Source organism: Ischnura elegans, chromosome 12 (genome assembly GCF_921293095.1).
Source record: "Ischnura elegans chromosome 12, ioIscEleg1.1, whole genome shotgun sequence".
Lineage (NCBI taxonomy): Eukaryota > Metazoa > Arthropoda > Insecta > Odonata > Coenagrionidae > Ischnura > Ischnura elegans.
This window is the reverse complement of record NC_060257.1, coordinates 89,903,501-89,926,382: the sequence shown is the minus strand read 5'-3', so window position 1 is coordinate 89,926,382 and position 22,882 is coordinate 89,903,501. Positions and strand designations below refer to the sequence as shown.

The 22,882-nt window shown below is 40.1% G+C and overlaps 1 protein-coding gene across 1 annotated transcript in view; it reads left to right on the top strand.

The window, feature by feature from the left end:
• The window catches only part of LOC124168746 (whirlin), a 521,564-nt gene that overhangs the window by 97,269 nt on the left and 401,413 nt on the right, over positions 1–22,882 (top strand). The window lies entirely within an intron of this gene.

Sequence of the window (22,882 nt, the reverse complement as noted above, 5' to 3'; positions counted from 1 at the left end):
AAGATAGGCTGAAAGAAAGAGCGACAGAGGCAGACCACAGATGAGATGCATAGAGAAAGCGATGAAGGATGCGAAGCGGAAGAAAAAAGATGCAAAGCAGATTTTAAAAGAAGCCCCTCCCCATAGTGATCTTGGAGTGAATTTTGACTCTTAGCCAATCTTCACCTCTAACCTCTTCCAAAGCTATACCTCCTACACAGATTCACTTAAATACGAATTCCAATGGCCCTGAAATTCATTTCTTTTCGTCTATGCTCTTACATTAATAGATTGCTATGCGCCCTTATGGTCTTCCACTTTTCCATCTAATCTCAAGCTCTCAATCAGCCCCTTCATAAATTCCTTCGTAAACAGTGTGAAATATGTTAGCCCCTCCCTTAGTAATCCCTAAACTGACGGTCTGCTCTCCCAACATGAAATATCTCCCTTCCAAAATCGGATCGCTCTCACGGGCCTCAGATTTTCCTCACGAATGTCCGCTGACGATATCCCTCCCATGTTCTTCCCATCCTCTCATAAAACACACGACTCTTCCGTCTACTCACCATCGTGACGATGATGTCCCTTGTTTAATAACGGCGGCTTCTCTACTTCCTACGATTTCCTCGATACCGCTCCTTCCGCTGCCATCCACTTCATCAATATCATAACTTCCTCCCTCCAACCCTCTTAATTGATCTGTAATAAAGGCCTTCACTTCTGTGCTGTTAATGGTTTCCATTCTAAATAAATAAACCAAATCGTAATATTTTCCGATTTACGGACCAAATCGCCACATGGGAGTCTTATTAATCTCACTTCAGAGTGATGAATCCACTCATGATATCTGACGGAATTTTGTATTAAGTCAATAAATTCTATCGTTTACTAGCAGGCCACCCGGCGTTGCTCGGGATGGAATGTTACCAGAGAAATAGGAAACTTAGAATTCATGGTCACATTGCGGGAGGTTTAGGTAAAGGAACAAAGCAGGAGGGACGGAACAGAAAGTACCACTAAGTGGTTTAGGAACATAACATGTTTCAAAGTACTAACTTTGGGTGTAATCCATGCTGACGCATGGAAACGCATAGCGGATAGACAAACAGACATCCTCTTTTATACGTATAGATTTCGGTTTCTAAACACACTCATCAATCGGGAATCAGTTGAAAAGGTAAAGGAAAGAGAGTGTTGCAAAGTCGGAGGCTTGCAACGAAATATCGAATTGGCCATCGAAATCGGTTGACGTAATTTTACATCTGATAATAACTTAGAGATGCATATGTTTTTTAGAGGAAATTTATAATTTCTGAGACTGCACATGCAGATAGAAGGGATAGACCAATTAATTTCCAAAGTTTAAGGTGCATTTACGTGATTTTGGACCATTTATTTCGTGTTAGTACGTTTTAAAGCTCTCGGTCGTCGTGCACCAACTGCGGAATGCTGGATGCGCGTTGATTAATCCTCTAGTGCGGTGTGTAAGAGGTTATGGACGGACATGTTCGCTGAAGAGTCGAGGGTAAGTGCTCCCTAAGAAGGACGGTTACCCTGCTTTCGTAAGGAAAGAAATATTCGCAAATTTCGAGGCCTCGGTTACATTTGCGAAAACACTTGGCTCAACTCCAAACAATGAAATGCTGTTCCCCCTCAATCACAAAACAAACACAAACATGTGAACAGACCAGGAGAATAGTTGATGCAGAGGAAAGGTGTGCAGTCAGTCATGAACTGCTTCGAGTGAGCAGAATACGATGCCTTTGAAACGAATGAGGCTGGGAGCCACTTGAGACTCGGAGCTTTTCTTGCTTAATCAATTCAGAACGGATTTCTTTAAGAGAGACTCGGAGAGCATTATCATGGCATTGAAAACGTTTGTTCACCCTATGGATACGGTAAATGAGAAAGATATTTTGTAGAACCGAAAGTTATAGAGATTAATTTTTTGCCGACCAATAAAAAAAAGGACTTCAATACATTTTAAGTGGAATTCGGAGGTCATATCGCTACAATTACAATCACGCTATCACGTACAATTAAAAAAATATTTTTGTCAACGGTTGGCGCCTCTGCCACACGCCTATACAGATGGCTTAGAAATGTAGAATGTAGGAGATGTAGATGTTGAATAAGTAGCCAAGCCTGATTTTAGCCTTGACTATAATTTGTTGGAGTTCTCTACGGAATGGATAATATTGAGGCAAGGGCAAATATTTCGAGAGAAACTTGCTAGATTAAATATTTTTCCTTTGTGTGTGAAAATGAAAGCACGTTGCCAAGGGTTTCTCAACTGAAGAATCTCATCCCAAAAGGCCCTCCATCCACGACATGAGAAAAGAAAGAAAATAATGCCGACGTCCTTTCACTTCGCATAAAAAGTGAATGCATACGTGACTACGACTCGTTGAGCGGAGGGATTTTTATTCGTGCGCCTTTCGCGAATGGATTCAACCCCCTCCCCGCTTGCTGCCTCCCCCTTCCACTGGGGGGGGGGGGGGCGGGCGAATAACCAACACCTCCTCTTCACTCGCATCTCCCCTCCACAATGAAACATTTAATCGTTTCTAATGTCACAGTAATTGACCGAATACTTACAAGGAACTTACACTACTAAAAAACCATGAAATACCCTCGTAGAAATTACGGAAAAATTAGCGTGAAATTTGGTCAATTCCGAATAACGAAAAATTCATTGTGAAACTTCGGACCTCGCTGTGCCCTTGTTATTTTTGCCATGCACTTTTCATCTGTCTTTTTTATTTCCTACCGTTAATCATAGAAAAAGACACTTCACTGGATAAAAAATGACATGAATATAATGTTTAAGTTCGGAGTAAATTTCAGAGAATACATGGATACGTATAAGTTCAACTCAATCTCCATTACACGATTTAGTCGCTTCTCCCTCTGCCTGCACGCGAAATCCGCGAAATTGCTCCCGTCCCTTAGACCCAACTGCTCCTCTCCGCTGCGAAAAAAATAAAATGCAATTCCTATTCCCTCTGGAACTGATGCGATACTACGAGGGATACAACAAGTTGAGGCCGGTTTGCAGAGGAAATTTTTGCAATAAATTGACCGTGGTGATCACTGAGCGTGGGATTATTTAACAAATTGTGGATTTGGTTTGACGCGATCAATGATTTCTTCATCGGATACGGCGAGGGCTCGATCTTTTATAAAAGGTCTTCATTACGCAGGGTGACATTAGACGGTGGTGATGACGACGCGGGCGCCCCATTCAATGTCCTGTCTGAGTGGGTCTTCTTTCTATGGATTCCAAGCTACCGACCTGCTTTCTCTTTATATTACTTCAAGGAATGGTAAGGAGCTGTCCTCTTCGATTTCCTTGGTGGTCTTGGAAAATGGTTGGCTCTTATATTCGTCGCCGCTCGCCGTTACCTCTTATATGCTAGCCTTTTCTAAGTGACGTATTTCTTCTCTTCTACATCCTCAATTACTCTTGCTTTTTAAATCACTCGAGCCCGTCCTTAATGCTTCTTCCCGTGCACCTGTCCTCATACGATTATCTTCATTGGGCTTGAGGTTGTGTCCAACCAAGTCGTCCCGTCAACTCCTTCGATTTCTCAGAAGACCTTTCTTTTCTCCCATTCTTGGTAGCACTGTCACATTTCTCGCAAGGTCGATCCATTTCATCATCATCATTTATATTTTATTCACATTTCCAATGATTTCACTCTTAATGTCAACGTCCATGCTTCACTCCCTCATTGAAAGATATTTCCAAGTATTTTTCACAAATTCATTATTTCAATGGCATTCAAACGGTTCGTGGGAAGAATAGTACAGAGCCTGGTTCGAATATTGTGGAGGATTTTCGTTTGGCTTGAAAGTTTTTGGAACATGGAGTGTCGTAGTATTTTTTTCGTGTGAAATTCACCCGTGTTTTTATTACTCAAATCGTAAATCATAAATGGGTAAATCTTAGGGTTGAAAATAAAGCATATGTAGAAGATGTGATGGAGATGAGATGGAGGCTGCTAAGAAACCACTCCATTCACTGTAATTGCGATTTGTGCGGCAGTTTGCTGTTAGTTCGTCATGAGAATGATAGATGGCGTCTGGTACGCATTATTATTTACTTTTATAAACTACCTGAGCCACTGAGGAAATTTTTACTGAGTTTCATAATGTAATTTGTCGTTATTTTATTTTAAAACCCATTTGTAACGGATATTTACGGAAAGCTCAGGATAGAGTCGTTTTCCAGTTTTTAAAAATTCGTTTATTGCGATGAGGGTTATAAAAGTTAATTTTTTTTGTAAATTTAAATCATAGTTAAAATGATTATAATGTTGATCAATCCGAATATCTGCTTCTCGAGTTTTTCACGGCGAAAACGACTTCCTCAACCTCATTTCACATTAGTTGAAGACGTCACACACTCTAGTCGCTAGTCAGCATTTCTCATTTAAGTATACCGGGACTAGCCACGGTGATAACTTTGCGGGGTCCCGCAATTCACAAACTGCGAAAAATCTAAATACCATTCGCCTTGACCAGGATTTGAACCCGGATATCACGATTTCCGGTCGAGAACTGTTGCTAGCTGAGCTACCGAGGCGTTACTCTCCCTTGTAGAAATTTCAGGACTATGCCGGACAAGGTGGTATAGAACTCAAAGTATGTGCTTTAATAAATCTATGGTATGGACTGCATATTATGCGGCAAGCAGTCCAATCGGAGCCACAGCTACCGGCGTTGAGTTACGCTGACCAAGTGAGTGAAAGTGACTGAGTGAAAGATCCCACTGCGCGGGGCCGGATTTTTCTGAAATGCATGGAAAAGTTTTTTTTTCAAAGTTTGTGGAGGAAATTTTAAATCATTGAAGGCTTTTTACGTGCGCAATATTCTCACAATACATATCTATGTTTTATGATGGGTATAAAGTGGATACTCATTAAATTTGTGTGATATGGAAACCAATAGCTAATTCAGACTTTTATTGCATACCCTTTTTTTTTTTTTTTTTAAAAAGAGCTTCGAATCATTATAGGTTATGAGTCTGCGCAACATGTCTAATTGTGTGTGCATTGTGCAAGTTAAACTTAGGGTAAAGTATTTTTCATAGCATTCACCTACCTTAGCTTTTCCAGAATTTTATAATATAAATTGATGTATTAGTTATAATTTTTGATTAATAATGTAAATACATTTCAGTTCATATTGATTTCACCTCACATCAGGATAATGCAACTGAAACAGGGTAATACATCGATCAATGCATTAGGCATAGGATTCTGTGCGAAATCTACAAATACAGAGGCTCTACAACTGCTGTTCAAAGAACAAAATTCGTGCGTTGAGTATAAAACTCAAGTATTCCAGATGTTTCATCGCACCTTTCATGTGCACTGGCGCTTCCTCGACCCTTCCTTCCCCCCCTCTCCGTTCTCCACCCTTACCCTTACACCCTTTATGTCTGTTTTTGCTTTCTCATTGACGTCCACTCTGCACTTGCTGAGCCATGTGAGCGCCATCATTTTAAACCTTCCCGAATTGCATCATTCTCACCCAACAGCTGCAGATTTTACGCCACTGAGTTCCTCAGTGGTGAATCGTATGCTCTAGTGATGAGGCCTTGGTCTGTCCCTCGGAAGCTTCATTCACCCTGCCGATTTAATCAAATTTTAATTAGTTGTCAAAAATTTACGCTGAGCGGTGAATGAGCATAGAGCCATTCATTTGCTCTAAATACTTCTGAAAAATGTGCAGCTGTCGCGAGGAATAGCGTTGAAAAGTCATGAATGTGATAGATTATATCATCTAGTATATGGATTCTGTTCAGAAGCCTTAATTATCCTTCATTACACCGTGAAAATTTTGCCGTTAGTCTCCACTGCCCAAGTGAATTTGATGGATTAGTGCCGTGTGTTAAGTTGCAAGATGAAGTCTGGATGAAGTGTCTTTCTAAGTCACCTAATGGCGAAAGTGCCGTCAAAATATATCAGCCACATTTTAGGTTTTCTGTCATACGCTGCTCTTCGCATTTTCCGTGAACACAATCGCCACCACTATAAGGGACTAATCCACCTCCTGCCTCCTCTTCAGCTTGTCCATAATGCCAACCTCAGTTAAATTGTGAAATAGGCTTTTTTTATAATAATTTCAACGAAGTCCTTGAATTCGAAGGCCTCTAACAAGGGGGACGTTCCAGCCATTCAAGATGTAGTGGGCTGGCAGAATGGAGAGTGTTTGTTTTGGACGGTGGCGGGTGAGTGAGTCATTCTTGCAAGAGGGAGACGGACAACGCGAGGAATGCGCATCGTGAAGGGGAGCGCTCGAGGAATCCGAGTCATTCGCGGTCGCCATCACTCGCTCCAAAGGGAACGTTGTTGTTCAGACAGCGCCATTTCACTTCGCTTTCAACCCGCCCAGCCGATTCATTCGCTTTCAAGCGCCGTTCATGCGATTCGAAGAAGTGGCGCGTGAAAAGGACGCGTACACATTTCTGTGGCATGAGAGAGGAGAACCCATCGTATGAGTGCGTACCCGAGTCATTTATGTCGAAACTGTTTTTATGCCTCGACAACGAGATTGTGGGCAATAGTGAGTGAGAGTGAGGATGATCACGTGAGGGCATAAACTGCGATCGCCATAAATTAATGATTGGAATGTGATAGCCGCCATTGATCGACCACAAAATCAAGCACATACACCTGAAATTCGAGATTTTTTGTCACCAAACGGAAAAGGCTCGTGAGGAAACGCTGACTCAACGGGTGTTGCGCAGTATGTACTAATTTTTTCACTTTTTATAATCGAAAGAACTTCATTTTTTAAAGAAAATTTTTTAAAATTCATGATTTTTCAACATTGACTGAAAATAATTGTGTTTTTATATTTCGGGTTAAGGGGGGGGGGGGGTCCGGACGCCTCGGACCCCCTCTGGCTACGCCACTGAATGTCGCCTTCTATCAATTCCTCCCTTAACCAAGATATTCCTCTTTCTTTTTTTCTGTTTATGCACTCTATGCCAATAATCAAGTAACATCACCGCAGCAGCATTTTGTGCACGTCTGCTTCGTGGCATTGTAAAAAGCTGCTGAACACGGTACGGGAGGGACCACTTCCGCGAGTTGAAATTGCACGAAATGCTGTCACTTGTAAACGGAATTCATACCAACTGTCGCAAGCAACAGTGACACTGCCTCGCGCGAGAGCTCGCAAAATAACTCGCGGCCAACTCTCGGGAAAAATTGCAACTGTGAGTTTACGCTATGCAACACCACTCACGCAACTTATGTCGCAACTTTTCTCGCAGGTGTAAACCTAGCTTAACATTACCAAAGTTTCGCATTTCTTGAAGTTCCCAAATATATTATGAGCTACCCGATATTCATAGTGTGTACTTCTTATTGTAAAAAAAATTAAATTAAGTAGGCTGATCTTTGGAACAGGGAAACGGTTCTGATTTTGCAATAAATATGCTTACTGGAAGCATTGCTGTCGTTGGCAAGAAATACTCGATAATAATGGGTTGGACGAAAAATAACTTTTTTGGAATCGAAATTTCCTTGGATGGCAAATCTTTCAGCTTATATCAGTGATTAAAAATATGCAACATTAACTGCTTTAGGCTAAGTCTTACATTTCAAATTTTGCAAAACTTCGGGCTGAATTTGGAGACAACTATTTGGAAGATGCCACAAAAACTAGTCCCATTTTGATAATAAAAACTGATTATTACAAAAATAAGCAAATGTTGAAAACTTTTAAAGTTAATATTACGAAATTTATGGCTTTTGAAATGTAAGGATGTGATGAAAAAATTTCTCATAAGGGTATACTGCAAATTTTTCTGTCTGGATGCGTGTGCCATAACTTCACACCGCTAGTCGAATACGCTGGAAAATGTTAACTTGTTCTAAAACCACCCCTTAGTAAATGTCTCAATGAGCCATCGGAAGGAAATTAACCCAAAAATTAATAATTTTATGCTATCGTTATTTTTTTAATTAATTGATGCGTAAAATGTCCCCGATATTCCATGTTCTAAAAAATGATTTGAGGATTGAAACTCTCATCGTTATGTGTCCCAAACGTAATTACCGGCTGGTTAAGTGCATATTTAGAGTTTATATTGCTTTTTAAGGGGACATTTACTTAAACATCGATGATGATCGCGTCCTGCGCGAAGGTTTGATTCGTGGCTTACCTGAAGTTGGAAAAATTCTCAAGTGACGGTCTCATCTCAACTCAGGCTCTTCTTTTTATTTTTGCACTCACTCGCTCGCTTCAAAAGTAAATCCTCTTCGCAATCTCCAGCATCTTCTCCACCTCCAGATTCGCATTTGGCCAATCAATTCCAGCATTGTCAGATGTCCTGAAACTTACACTTTTATCGATCCATTGTGCATATCTGTTTTTATTACCCAATACGTATTACACACCATTTTAAACTAACATTTCCACGATGCTACAGTGCATAGTTATATTATAAACGTAGGTACTCGTTATTCTAAGTTGAATCCATCGAAAAAATCGTCTGGCCACTGTTCCTCAGACTTGTATTGTGAGCAGCATTCCCTCTTTCGAAAAGCAAACTCTTGTATAAATAGAAAGCCATGGAACACAGTGTTTCTTAAAGGCGAAACTTTAAGGAATTTATCCTCACCCCGTGGCGCTCGTGCAAGTTCCTCTTTTGGCAACTTTCTCCGCGTCTGAATCCACCCTCCTTCCCCTCCCCTTCTACCCCTCCCTCCCTTCGGCCTTTTCATTTTTCGCTTCGCAAAGCAACTTCACTGCAACCGCTCATCATCACCCTCTTTACCACGAATACCATCTGCGGAGGAATTGAAGCTGGGATTACGATTTAAAGTTTGCTTCAATGAAAGTAGATTCTCAAAAATAATATCTCGCACATATTCACACAGAAGAAGAGCTGGGCTAGTCACCAAAAACTTAACTGATCAAAGTTTACTTTATTCTCGGCGAAAAGTAAGTGGTTAACGTCAAAAGTTATTCTCTAAAAAAGTAACTGTTTGAAACTAAAGTTGGAAATTTCGTTTATTCCCCCCTGTTCTTATATTTCTGACTGCTGGGTCAAACTGCGCTCCATGAGTTCTTCAGGAGTCAAAATCTTTGTGTGGAGTCGAGCCTCTTCGTCTGAGAATGCGTATCCATGCGTATTTTCACGGTACTTCGCTCAACGCCGCAGACGACGGGATGTCGCCGAGTGCGCCCTCTGACGCATTCCACATATCAGGGGTACTTTGGGTGAGGGACGACCCCTTGAAAGGCGCTGCGTTTTAATGCGTGGGAAATCGCGCAATTTTAAGTTTTTTTCTGTGCTTACAATTCGGACTTGGAATATAAATTGCTTGCACCCATTGCGACAGTTTTTGCGCCTCAAGATGCACGTGCTGTTTTTTTTCAGTCTAATTTTGCGCCTTTTCCCATTTCAAATGTAATGAACGGAAGTCGTCGGTGATTGAAAGACCTGGAGGGGCTTTAGCCTGGCTTTAACTGCTCCCATGGTGCACTGCGATCAGCATTCCGTCGTTTAGAGATCAGTGGCTGAGACCTGTGTTGCCATGAAACATATTCTTAATCTCATGAGAGTGAATTATAATTTTCTGCAACCACAGGAAATCGCATCGTTCATTTGACGAGATAAAGATTAACCGAAGCCATAAAATTAATTGGAGGCCGAAATTACGTTTCGCATGACATCGTGTAACTTTCTCCTCGGGGCTTTTGCTCGCTCTGGGTCGTCGTCCGTCGATATTCGTGGAACGGAAGAGAGGCACTCGAGGAAGACACTTGCGTGTGTTAATGCGCGCCGCCGCCCGTCTCTCACGACAGTGTTTTCTCCACAAACCTCTTTCGTTTCTACTCGTGACTACTTGTGTTGGTGTTGCGTGGAAAGATTTCACATGTTTCGCTCATTTCACTCGCTCCATGCTCGATTGACTGAATACCCCTGGATATTTTGTGGAAAAACTGAGAATCTCTGTGTTTGGACGATGCTGTGACTCTACCGAAATTTTCACATTGAAGTCATCGATGATCTCATCCTCACGATGCATTGGTTTTCATTATCCATGCGCCGCTGTTTCGCTTTTGCGTTTTGACAAACGGCAGACGCGGGCCATGGATGAAATTCATAGAGCAAGTGATGAAGCAGAAAAATTATGCAGGTGTTAAAAGATTAGACGACAGGAGAATTGAGTAGATAGATGTATCTAGCCAAACTGATATTAACGGCTGCCGATGTAGCGAAGTACTAATAAAGCCAATCTTAAGATTTGTGACTGGTGCATCTGTTGTGCTGCCGTCTATCACTTACGGGCACTTCTATCTCACGCAAGTATTCCCCTCGTGTTTCCCATAATTTTTCCATTTCTGCAAGAAAGTTGCATCCTTCCATTTAAGAATGTACATAAGTATTTATATATCAGAAGATCCTTGGCCATACGCAAATTCAAGTCCACGAGGAGAACACTAGCTGGCACATGATATCGAAAGATTCGGAGTTGGCACACTGGAATAGGGTAGTTTCCGTCATCAAAGAAAACGAAAGGGATTGATTGGGATTCGCTACCCACCCGTTAGTGTATTCATAATACACAAATTATTTGGTTTTAGAAATCCCAGTTTAGACGAATGACAATGTTCAATTTTAACCGCATTTGAAAAAGGCCAGATTGGCGTCCATGCGATGCCACTCCACGTGACGTCACAGGGACCTAGTTTCTACACGAGTAGATAGGAGTTTTACATCGTCTGAGATTATCAATGCATGCATGAGTCACAGAGCTCAGGGAACATGTCTTAATAATCACCTGTTAAAACTGCCTAAGGTCGGAAAGTTTCCTTCGTTTGATAAGGTAGTAATAATCCATATTTAAGCCAAGCGCTACCTGCTAGCAGGGTACTCTGCTACCTGTTAGCATCCTGCGTCGTATCAGTGCTCAAAGCCTCGCCCCAAGGTCACCTCACTTGCGGCAGCGGGTACCAGAACGACGTCACACGGAATTTTCCCAGCATTCATACTTAGCCGTAGCGTTTTCGCGCAATGGAAAATTTTCACCTTTCGATTAATCGCGAAAAATAGATATCGTCATTCGAAAATCTAAGAACGTGAAAAGGTTATTCCAGGAGTAATAATCTTTCGATTTAGGCAGTAAAAGAATATTAGGAAACCACCCTATTAGGGCTTAGGGAGGCACGCGTCATGCTGCGTCTCTTGGTTTCCTTGGCTCTCTCCTTCGTGTTCCCTCTTCTCTCGCCATTCACTCGCCTCTTCTCTTCTTGCCTCACTCTCTCTCTCCACTCGACGTCAGCTTGCAGCTCTTTCCCAAGGATTCCCTCCCCTCCCCCCCCCCCCACCCTTCCCCAACTCCGCACCCTTCCTCCAACGGTGTGTACAGAGGGCGGGCGAACGGCCGTTGTCTGCAAGGAAGCTATGCGTATCTACAGAGGGGGGGTTTGGCCCATTTTGCTTCGTTCAGCCAGATTTAGAAGGATGAGGCGCGAAGCCACTTTGAGCGCATTTTCATAGGTTTTTACAAATGATGACAGCGCGTCGATTTGTTCGCAACAATCAATTTTCGAATATTTTCTCTCGCAAGTAATTTAATTATTTATATTCGCGTGAAATAGCAGTAGAAGTTGTTGAATTCCATTGATTATATGAATGTATATGCTCGTTCATGGCATAAAAAACAGCTGATTTCACCGTGGAATTCCAATCACTCTATCGTGATGAGTGCAGACAGAGCGGCACGTTTGTCTTCAATATTTACAGCAGATTATTTCCACTCGCAAGAAATAGGATTTACGAATTTAATACATCATATTAAATCTATATTTCTATGAAAGGGCTCATTTTTCCGCGAATTCGGAGCATTCTGCTCGTGAGCGAAGTGAGTGGCGACTTTAGTAAACCCATTTAAATGCGCGATGGTGGACAGCTCACCTTCAGTCCAAATGGAAAAAAAACTCGATTGAATTAAATTCGTCTTTTAATGAAGTGGTCATGTTAAAATTGGCTTGTTAACTATGAGACGCGTTAGAGAATGTTGTTAGATTAGTGCGCGTTGGAAACTAGTATTTTTCTCACTAGCAGAGACATTAACCCAGTACTACTAGTATAGTACTCTACTATTACATAGTTTGACACCAGCATTATTTTAAAGAGTATGAAAATTGGTTTTTATAAATTATTAACATATTCTACTTAGCATATTACGGGGAAAATTCGGCAGTTATCAAAACGATTATTTCCATAGAAAGTGATTACACTTCTTTAAAAAATAAATTTTCTAACTTATTCCATTCCTGAATAAAATTCTTTTAAGTCCCCTTACTCCTTTAAATACAGTTTCTAAGATTAATTTAAAATAAATTATAGAACCCCTAACATAAATTAACGCTATCATTATCATTTTTATGCATTCAATGGTGGATTTAAATGGAGAATTTCGCAGATTAACCCGGTCCATCTTCGCTTCCAACTTGGACCTCTCACTTCAATTGAAAATTGGGCCCAACCCATTTCAATCGATCTATAAATTCCATTGCCCTCTCCCTCGTTTAATCAATATTATTATCTGTAATGCTGTACTTAAAATCCCCTCACCGTTAGTATGCGCTATAATCTAAACTCTCTGTCTCCTCTATATCTCATTCACAAGTTGTTACTTGAAGCTCTGTAGCAATTTTCTACTTACAATTTTATATCGTTTAAAGTAATTAAAATTGTACGTGGAAAATGGCCCCTATATATTATTTGGCAATAAATTTTACCAGTTTAAGCCTCAATATACTCTTTATACTCATAGACAAGTTTTCTCTCTTCCATCAACTGTAGCACTTCATCGTTCCCGTTCTAGAACAAATCGTTAGACTCAACTGGCCTTTTGTCATCGTAATACGTGTTTTAGAATTATCTACCACTCATTGACCGCGGTGAACAGACTAGACCATCGCTGAGTGTTTATAGGGATGACTTGAGTGCCTTCGCTTCCTCCACTCTCTCTCTGTCTGTGTGGTGTTCCAGCCTCCTTCACCCCTTTCCACTCGAACATCACCCGCCCACGCATCTCTCCACAATAAGAAATAATTCCAGTCCCCGTTCCCACACTCACATGTTCATTCCTAATTGAATTACTAATCCTTGCCCAAAATGAATGAACGTAATTAATATGTTTAATTCCTTATTTGGATATCATACTGCAACACTACTAGGAGGAGCGACCATGAAGTGCTAGATATGGTGGGCGAGGAGAGGGAACTTCTGGATGAGATACAGGGGAGACAGAAGGTATGGATGGAGGCAGTGGCGCAGCGAGGGGGGGGTTTTGGGGGATAAAACCCCCCCCCAAAGCTCAGAGAAATTTTAATCCATTTTACTTAATTGTATTGATATTACTAATAGAATACTTTAAGGATTAAAGAAATATCCCACAGAAAGCCGTAAAAACTCACCATTTTGAACCATTTATCTTAAAATTCCGCAAGTTATTGATCTCTCACCTACCGCTTATCCTGGTGGGTATTCTATACCCCCACACACCCCGATATTAGTCGCTCCTAAACCCCCCCAGAATTAATGCCTAGCTGTGCCCCTGGATGGAGGGAGTACTTGGCGGAGAAGTTATGCTTAGAACCGTTTTAGATTAGGTAAGAATGTTTGATAAGCGAGGGAGAGGAAGGAGGAGAATAGAATTTCTAGATGGAATGAAAAGGAATAGGCCTTATTGTGAATTGAAGAGGGGAGGCAGGGGGGGGAGGAATATGTGCGCCTCAACCGATAACATGTACTTGAATAAAGATAATCTATAACGTCAACTTCATCAGTGGTTGGATCTTAGGTTTTTGAAAAACTTGATGTTGGTTAAAGTCATTCTTTAATGGTACCTTTAAATTGGATGATTTACTGACCACGTTTTACTTCACATTTACTTTCGGGTGAGTTGATCAAAAAGAATGTTATGAAAATGGTGATGACGAAAAGGACGAAAATATTTTGCCTCACCACTGAATTCCATGATTTTGGTCAAATTTTTTAAAATTCGTCTCCATTCTAAAGCATCTCACAATGAGAAAAACAGAGAATTAAATTTGAGGATCAGGTGGCTATGGGTTTTAAGCAAATTTGATTTTTAGCAGTGATGAAAAGTTTCGAAACTTTTTATTTATGTAGACGATTTAAAATTCTATTAGAAGTTGAAAATTCCTTGGGTTTTCTCCACTGTTTTGCACTCTTTATCCACTTTAATTGACACCGCCCCCAATGTTATCATAGCTCCGCCTGATCATATCTAATATGCAGAATAAAAAATTAATCGGCCCTGGCGAAATGACGTGTGTAGTTATGTTCCCCGTTCATGACTCTCTGTGTTCACCGAGCGCTCTCTCCGATGGCATATCTGGCGGCATGAGCCATTGTAGGCGCTGCTGCCGCTGCTGCTCTGAGGAGGACGTGTTATTCTTAATTCAATCCGCCGCGGCGAGGCGGAGCTGAGCGGCAAAAAAAGTGAACGTCGGCGAGCGCAGCGAACTGGCGAGAGCCGTTTGTTAGCCCTCCCCCTTGCATTGTTGTTCGCTCCCCTTACGTAATAATTCCCCTCCCACCCCACCAGCCTCCCGCAGGGGTTGAAGAACCTCCCCCTCCCTCTCTCGGGGGCCGTGTCCTTCGTATCTCAATCCAGCTGCACCCTATTAAACAGCCGACGCCTTTGTCTCCCTCTCTCTCTCTCTCCATCTCTCTCTGTCTTGCCCACCGCCGTCACAGCCTCACACCTTCCACGTCTACCTTATTTTTTCAATCCCGTGGCGCAGGTTTTCTTCCGTCCTCCTTCCTGAGGTCGCATTTCGACGTCGGAAAAAGTAACGGTTCCCTACTCTGCTCTCTAATTTAGTGACGTCCATCGGTATAAAACCTAACGTATGTTTAACACTTTGAATGCCGGTCAATAATTTTAAAGCCCTACTGAAAAATCCAGCCATTTTTACTAAATTTGCATTTTTTTTCAAAACATTAGCATCAAAAATATATTTATATCGATGTGTATTTCAATAAAAATGGACTTTGCTCTTCTTTATGAATGAGTTGAATAACATCTATGGATGAGTCTTAAATATATATTTTAATAATGAAAACCTAATGTTTTTTTAAATAAAAAAAGTTGCAACAAATAATGTACCACCATAAAATGCATAATATCTTTTATTACGCTCAATTTGAACTATTTAAACCATGGAAATCATACAAAAGCATTATTCCAAGAAAATCATTCAAAATCCTGGATGACAAAAAGTCACTGAACCCTCAACGAACGGTTCTTTCCTCCAAGAATTTGCACACAAAGTAGGCTGAGGTAAGGGTGCCGGTAGCTACAGAGGACTTTTCGTCCTCAAGAAATTAAAAGAACTCTTTTTCCATCGAAAATTGAGTTGAAAATCCATTTTTGAAATAACAGAACCACTAAGCAATAAACTGGAAAAGTACGATTGGCGAAATATTCTTTACGGGCTTCATGCAAAAAAAGTCGGTAAAATAGATAGACGTAATATTCCGTCCATGGCAACCCTCGCAAGGAATAGCAGGAAGTAATCTTATGCCCATGGCACGCAAAGTGTTAATCTAGTGGTTTGAAGTCGCAGAGTAAGTGTGCGAAGACAACGTCAAAAGAAACTCTCGAAGAAATATTTCAAGAACAATTGATAATGGCTTTGAAAGAGGAGTTCGTTAATGCGCAAAAAGTCTCTGATAAAAGATTTAAATGGAGAACCGAGTAATGCCAATTTCAATGTTTTTGAACTGTGACAACGATGATAAGCCCGATATAGAAGCTTGTACTCTATTATAGCTATATAACTATTAGCCTTAGCAGTGAATTTCAGAAGTTATTATTAACGGTCAAAATTACCCAAAGCATTGTAAAGAATATATTATTTACCGCTTGAAATTATCTCATCAAACACTTTAATATTAACAATTATTGCAATTATTTTTTTATTTTCGGTCTAGGAAAGAAATGTATGCTTAGCGCACGGCATTACTACTGTAATGGTAACACTGAGCGATCCTTGTGTTCAAAATTAAGGAGTGAACAAAAATTTACGATCAAAATTGCTGGACTTCTGCTATTATGGAGTTACAAAGGGGACTTCTATATGAGACGAATCATAAGGTGTCCGCTAACTACGAGTATTGCATTTGACCCTTGACCAATTCAGCTCAATGCGTTGAATTCTTGCGAACCACCCAAAGCAAAGAGAAAATGATTTTTGCGAGAATCATTATTTATTCCGAACAATCTTCATCTCTTTCAGTTGGATCATATACCTATCACATACCGTTACAAAAATTATGTTTTAGCTTTGGTGCATAGAATATAACATTTTATTTTAGATCGTTTGGAGCAGGAAACGTGGAAAACCAGCTCAGAAAAGTGAGGAATTTATTTACAGTGAAGAATTGTTTAATTATGTCACTAAACAGATGTTTGTGGATCAGCTAGACTTTTGCCATGATTTCAAAAACACGTTCCAAGTCGTCTTTGAAATTCTCTACCGTGCTGCCTCCTCTTTACTGCCGTCGTCTCCAACGTCTATCTCCATAAAGCAATGGCCCGAATTCACTCCAGGTACTTCTGCATAACATGGTCTCCATGCCTTGCTGCTATTCGCCCCCATCCCTTCCTGGTTCTCCTTCCAACTCTAATTCCGCACCAAATGGCTTCCATTTCCTTCCTGTCGCTCACACTTACTTCCGGCCTTTTTCAAGTTTTCTCTCTCAGAAGAGTCTCCCTCGGTATAAACCTGATTTTCGGGGGTCCGTTCGCTGCTCTCCGTTCATTGAAGCCCATCTCATCCTCACGAGCAGTCTGCCTCTCTGTAAATCCCTTTTCGAGGAGTAAGGGTAAGAATTAGCGAGCTTAATAATGAAAGTAATTTATCAAACTATAAGCGAATAGAGCTCGGCTCTCTGGCATGGAATACTTGTTTAGTTCCCTTTTTTGGATTTGTAAAAACGTTTAAGACAGTTTTCTTTGCTTATAAATCGGGAACAGAGATCATTTATGTGTGTAGATATATAATGGACAGGATAATTATCGATCGCACTTCCTTGTCGGATAATGTTTTAGGCCGCGCATAATGTTATGACTGGAAACAAATAACACAGGCCAACAATTAAAAAACTTTTTTACTGATACCTTATTCTTATGTTTTTAAAGTTGCTGAATCCAAATATGATGGTTTTAAAGTTGTATCACCCACCATTTATTCACATTTACAGTTAAATTTATGAAATCAAGCATTTTTTTAGAATTTTACAGATTTTTTACAATTATAATAAAATTGAAAAGTAGGTCTAATGAACGAAGATAATGGGGATTACTGTTGGTACTTAAACGAGAAGTTCAGTGAGCGATTCATCGCAGAAAAAGCTACACAAGAAGCTTCAAGGAAAAAAGGGAAAGAAAATGCAGACCAATTCCAGTTGACAAGTGAACCCTGTATTATCACGCTGTAGTAAATACAAACAATTTTATCACGATGTAGTGAACAGTAAATACAAACATTTTATGGTGTAACACAGTGTTTCATTTATTTCCTTTTGTACCGTATAGGGGTATTAGACTAAATATTAAATACATATTGCTTGGAAACTATGGGTGATGCAAAAAAACTAAGACCAGTTTTGGATTCGGCACATCAAAATCTATAAAGATCAGCTATTAAAATAAAAAAAGTTTTCAAAAACATTTTTTGTTGGCCTGTGTAATTGAATCGCAGAAAAAGGGCTGGAAGCAGATACAAATGTGTATATTATTGAAAAATGCGTAGGGTCATACGCAGAACATATATTGTCCATATGTAGTCTGTGTATAATTTCTCCTCTCCACCATTCAATTGCTTCCCCCGAGTCCACTTTCTCACGGTCTACCTCTTTTTTTCCTCCTGCAATCAACAATTCTCCGCCATAAAGCACCGCCCGTTTCAACAGTTTGCCTTTTCATTTACTCCTTCGATTCAATTTCTTTTCTTCTCATTGTACATTGCTCTCACCGTCTCGTTCTACTTACCGTGGGTTGTTTTTCACCAACCACACCTCTTCCTTCACTTTCCGTCGGAATCCCAATACAAATTGAAGCCGCCTTTCCTCTCCTCCTCCGATCGGAGACGTCGCGAGCCAAGGGACTCTTAATTACCCTTCTCTCCTCCTTTCCGCACATCGGAGTCTATGAAACGCCATCGCCAGTTCCAATCGCGCCTCTGTAGACGACGCGGATGAAATGAGTGGCCAATTAGCACGACTGCCATCTTTGCTAATTTTTAACGTATCCACGTTGTATTCACTTCTCTCTAAAATTTTGAGCTGTTCAAATGGTGCGTTTGATGTGTGTATGATATTTGCATTTTGTAGAGGTATAAAACTTTAAGAAAGTCAATTAATTCTCAGCTTATATAGATTTTAAATTTACATGCACATTATTCCAATATATAAACATTTGGGCGCGTTTCTCGATGCCGGACAATCGTCATACAGTTGTACGCATAACATGCAAAAAATGAGACTTATTTTTTCAGCTTTTTTAGGATTCTCGGGAATTTGGAAACATTGAATGGATTCCACGTAATAATCGATTTTCGATTTTGCATTTTCATTGTTAGACTTGCGATTTGAGAATTGATGTTTGCATACACATTTTTGGAATCAAGATAATTTTTTAAAGCATATATACAACGTTAATAGTTACAGACTATATGGATTACCAGTTAGGAAAATGTCTGCATGGACCTCAAATGAGAAAAGATTGTAGTTTTGTTTGGAAAGTCATTAAATCTAGATAAAATTGGAAAATAAACCAGAAAAATACGTCTTTGCTGAGAAATTAAAGTGGTAATCCTTGCCTTCATATCCTCTCGGAGGCATTGGCATTGATTTGACATTCGAACAACCTTCGATTGATGATAGCCATGCATGCAATCTCCCTTGTGACAATTGAGGCACTTAACTGAAGCCTGGTTCACAAGTCCATCGCAGTTCTCATCACCACCGAACTCTGGACAATTGAATACTTACTGATGCCGTTTACTTTCAAGAGCGAATTTAAACTTCGACTTTATCGTTTGCTCGTTAATAACTCATGAAGAAGTGAGGTCATTTATCCCAGATATTTTTGTTAGTGGTTTCTATGATTTGGGGATTTTGTTTAGTTTTAATGACATATGTGCTGTTGCTTTTATCTCCGTCTTTTTCTTTCGTATAAACTTAAAGAGCATACATCGGCAGGATTCTCTGATTTTATTAAATTATTTCTGCTTTTCTGATGGGTGGGGTATTTCATGGAGAGCCTACATTTTTATGGTTAACTGTTGGTATAGTGCCGCTAATACGGCTTATTTTTAAATTTACCTGAGCTTGACGTTTGCTCACTACTTCAACAGTGACGTCATGGCAAAATTAGCAGTGCCAGGACTCACTTCCCTTAACTTCTTTAGAAGTGAAATATTGCTCTGTGCGTCATTTTATTACAAGTATCTATTTACATTATTAAATACATTATTTAAATTACCAAAAATGTTTTAGTTTTGGTTACGACTGTAAATATTAGAAATTTTGAGGCAGCAAAATTGATAAAAATGTTACTTGACTATTATGTCTTTTGTTAACCAGTGCTTGAACGGCGTTCCTTCACCATTACACCACTGTACGTCAATCGAATGTACCTTCTTAAATGCGGACTTTTTAGTTCCCATTCCCGCCGTCAGGTCGTGCCATGTGCTGCATCGGAACAGCATCGGAATTTACATTCGGAAGGTCTATCTGCTCCCATTGTTGTCTATCGCTTACGGATCGACGTTGCGTCGCGTCGGCTCCCTCCTTGTCACTTACTCTTAAACCCTTGTGTCGCTTCTATCTGTTCCGGACTTTGCTCCCCCTGGGATTCCTTCGCTGGGCCCTCAATTCCTCTTCAATACGAAGGTTGGGTGGCCTTTACCTTTTTTAGGGACGGCGTTTTTTACTTCATTTGGAAAATAGGGTTGTTCACCAATTTTTTTTTACTGTCTTAAATGAAAGTACACACCGAGGGGATACCGGCGACAGTTTCAGCGCTTTTCTAATCAAAAATTTAATCCTAAAAAGGCTAGGCGAAAAGTGTGGAATCCGAGGGCCGGCTCAAACGCTCCGAAAGCGCACGAAGGTTGCCGAAGGCATGCTGACGTCACACACAGCGAACTTCTCGCGGAAGCCGTCAACCCGGTCGAAAAACCTGTGATCCTGCGTCAGAGAAGAAACAACGAGGGTGAAAATGGAGGAAATTAGGAAGAAGGCGTATATATATAGCGGCGCTTTCTACCGCTTTGTAATTCTACCACAATAAGAAATCCGGGAAAACGTTTTATAACTGTGCCTCTTAATTCTCGTGTGCGAAGGAAATGGTTAACTGCAGCAATGCGAGATGACCAAAAATATCAACGGCAAGACATCTTATTATTGCTGTGAAGATTCTTTTAATGTTAGTGTTAAATTTATACTAAATGCCAGCATCACAACGTCAGTTTACGTGATATTGTTTTACTTGCGGTCTTCCCAAATAAGTCGAACGGACGAAAAAAAATTTAATTTAAGTTATTTGAATGGAAATAATTTACGAAAGATTAAGAACAATGTTTATGCTACTATTCAATGATCACCGAAGTTAATTGATGCTAACATAGTCTTAGATTTTTAATACACCAAAGATTGACACACAGTAACCAAACATAATGTTTATTGATGAAATATTCTCGAGCACATTCTCAGCCGAGAGTTTTGGAGTTGGTGAAAACAGTAATATAACTGACTTAATAATGAAGCTACCCCTAGAGATACTTAGGAATACCTAATGATCCAATGTACGCGATTGATTTGCCCTCTGGAATATTTAAGATTGCCCCTAGAGACATTTTCATCACCATCATCAAAATTCAATTAAATGACAGCTTGGAGAGATTAGGAGACCAATTACAAATCAGTAAGACAAGAGTTTTTCTACTATCCACGCAACTTTACCTCTTATTTCACATTGCTTAAAAAATTTAATATTCTTTCCGAAGCATAACAAACTTGATCTACCTTTGTCTTTTCAAGCCAATTACAGCAATGTACAGTATATAATTGAATGTTTTGAAATTCAAATTCGAAAACCCTCTGATCCAATATATCAAGCTTTGACATGGAGTGAGTATAAAAAATGTAATGCCATCAAGTATTTAGTACCTTGTGAACCAAATGAATTTGTAAATTTTGTTTCCCCTGGGTATGGCGGAAGAATAAGTGTCAAAAATTATTTTTCCTGTGGTTTCTTCTGATTTTTTGCTCAGGACAAACTCTTCCTTTCATAGTGTATATATTATTCTCTTTTAAGTTAGAAGTTACAAACTGCTGAATCGCCGTATTCTTTTCTGGCAGCGCTGAGATAGTTTTCAACCCTTATTAGGCCCATAATAATAGACCCGTAGCGCACCCCGATTTTGGACGGCCGGCAACATTCCAATAGTGAACAATGGAAGGGCATGGGAGCTTGCACACTGACCGACCGCGCACCGGCAATGGTAACAAGTCTGTTAGCTACCGGCCAATGCCACTGCGGATCCCCTGCGCCAGCTCAACAAGCAAACAACTTATCTTTTGACCTGTGAAAATCCGGCGTGTGTGCAAGTAGTGCTTCACCGGTAAAATATCGGCCGGTATTTTACCGGCCGTCCAAAATCGGTGCGTGTGCAAGGGGCCTTACAGTAACATTCACAAGAATAAATATTGACAATAATTCGCCATTCCATATCATGATTCAGACAAATCTGCGACGAACAAAAGTGATTATTTTATGATAATAGTTTCCTTATGTCACCTAAGTTTTTATAGGCTATAAATTATCAAAAGCCTTTAAAACTAAAAAACGAGCATTGCGTGACAGGGATTTGTGATATAATATGAAATGTACCCCTCGAGAACCATTTCAGCGTTTACTAGGGGATAATTCGAATAAAAATGGAAGCCAGGGCTGAGTAAATCGTAACAAAATTAAATATTTGATGGAAAATATACTCTTAAGTACGATTAACATATTTAACAGTGCTATAATAATTAATATGCATTGACTCCTAACTTGCCTGCTTGACTCCTTGAATTTCCGGAGCGCTAAAAATGTCATTACTGCGTATTTAGATTTTTTTCTTGTCTTGACCTCTTCTTATTCATGATAAAAAATGAGCATCAGAGCACTCATTTTAGGTGGGGTAGTAGAATTAGCCCTCACAAAGCCACAATCCGAAGGCATTTCTCACCACGGCATCCACAAATTCAAGCACGGCACGGATAACGGCGTTCACCGAAAGCGTGCAGTCAGCGAAGTAGCTGTGTGTGACGTCACAGCCATTCGAGCCTGACTTCCCGCCGAAACTGGCCGTTTCAAAGACGCACAAATTTCAACGGAGCACCAAAGAAAATGTAATGCACCTATTGCAGAAATTTTTTCACCAATGTGAATTGTTAGCCAAAACTCACCGTTAGCATCTACTTAAATGGGTAATTTCGTTTGAGGTTAACACCCCTATTGACCTGCTGACTGTTGAAATATTTATATGGGATATAAAAACGTGTCACATATTATTTTCGAACTATTTCTTTATTTTAATTTAGTTCGAGAGATTTTGAACTGATTTTGGGTGCCCATGCATCGAAAAATGGCGGACGGTAATTTTATGCAATTTTTGACATGAACATGACATGCTAAACCGGCGTTTAAAAATATACAAACGTCTAAAAACTCATATAAGGAATGTTGAGAAGTGTCATGGCGACGTATCTGAAGAAAAATTATTAAAATCCGTTCGTGACGCCGAAAGCTTTCCTAATTAACAAAAATACGTT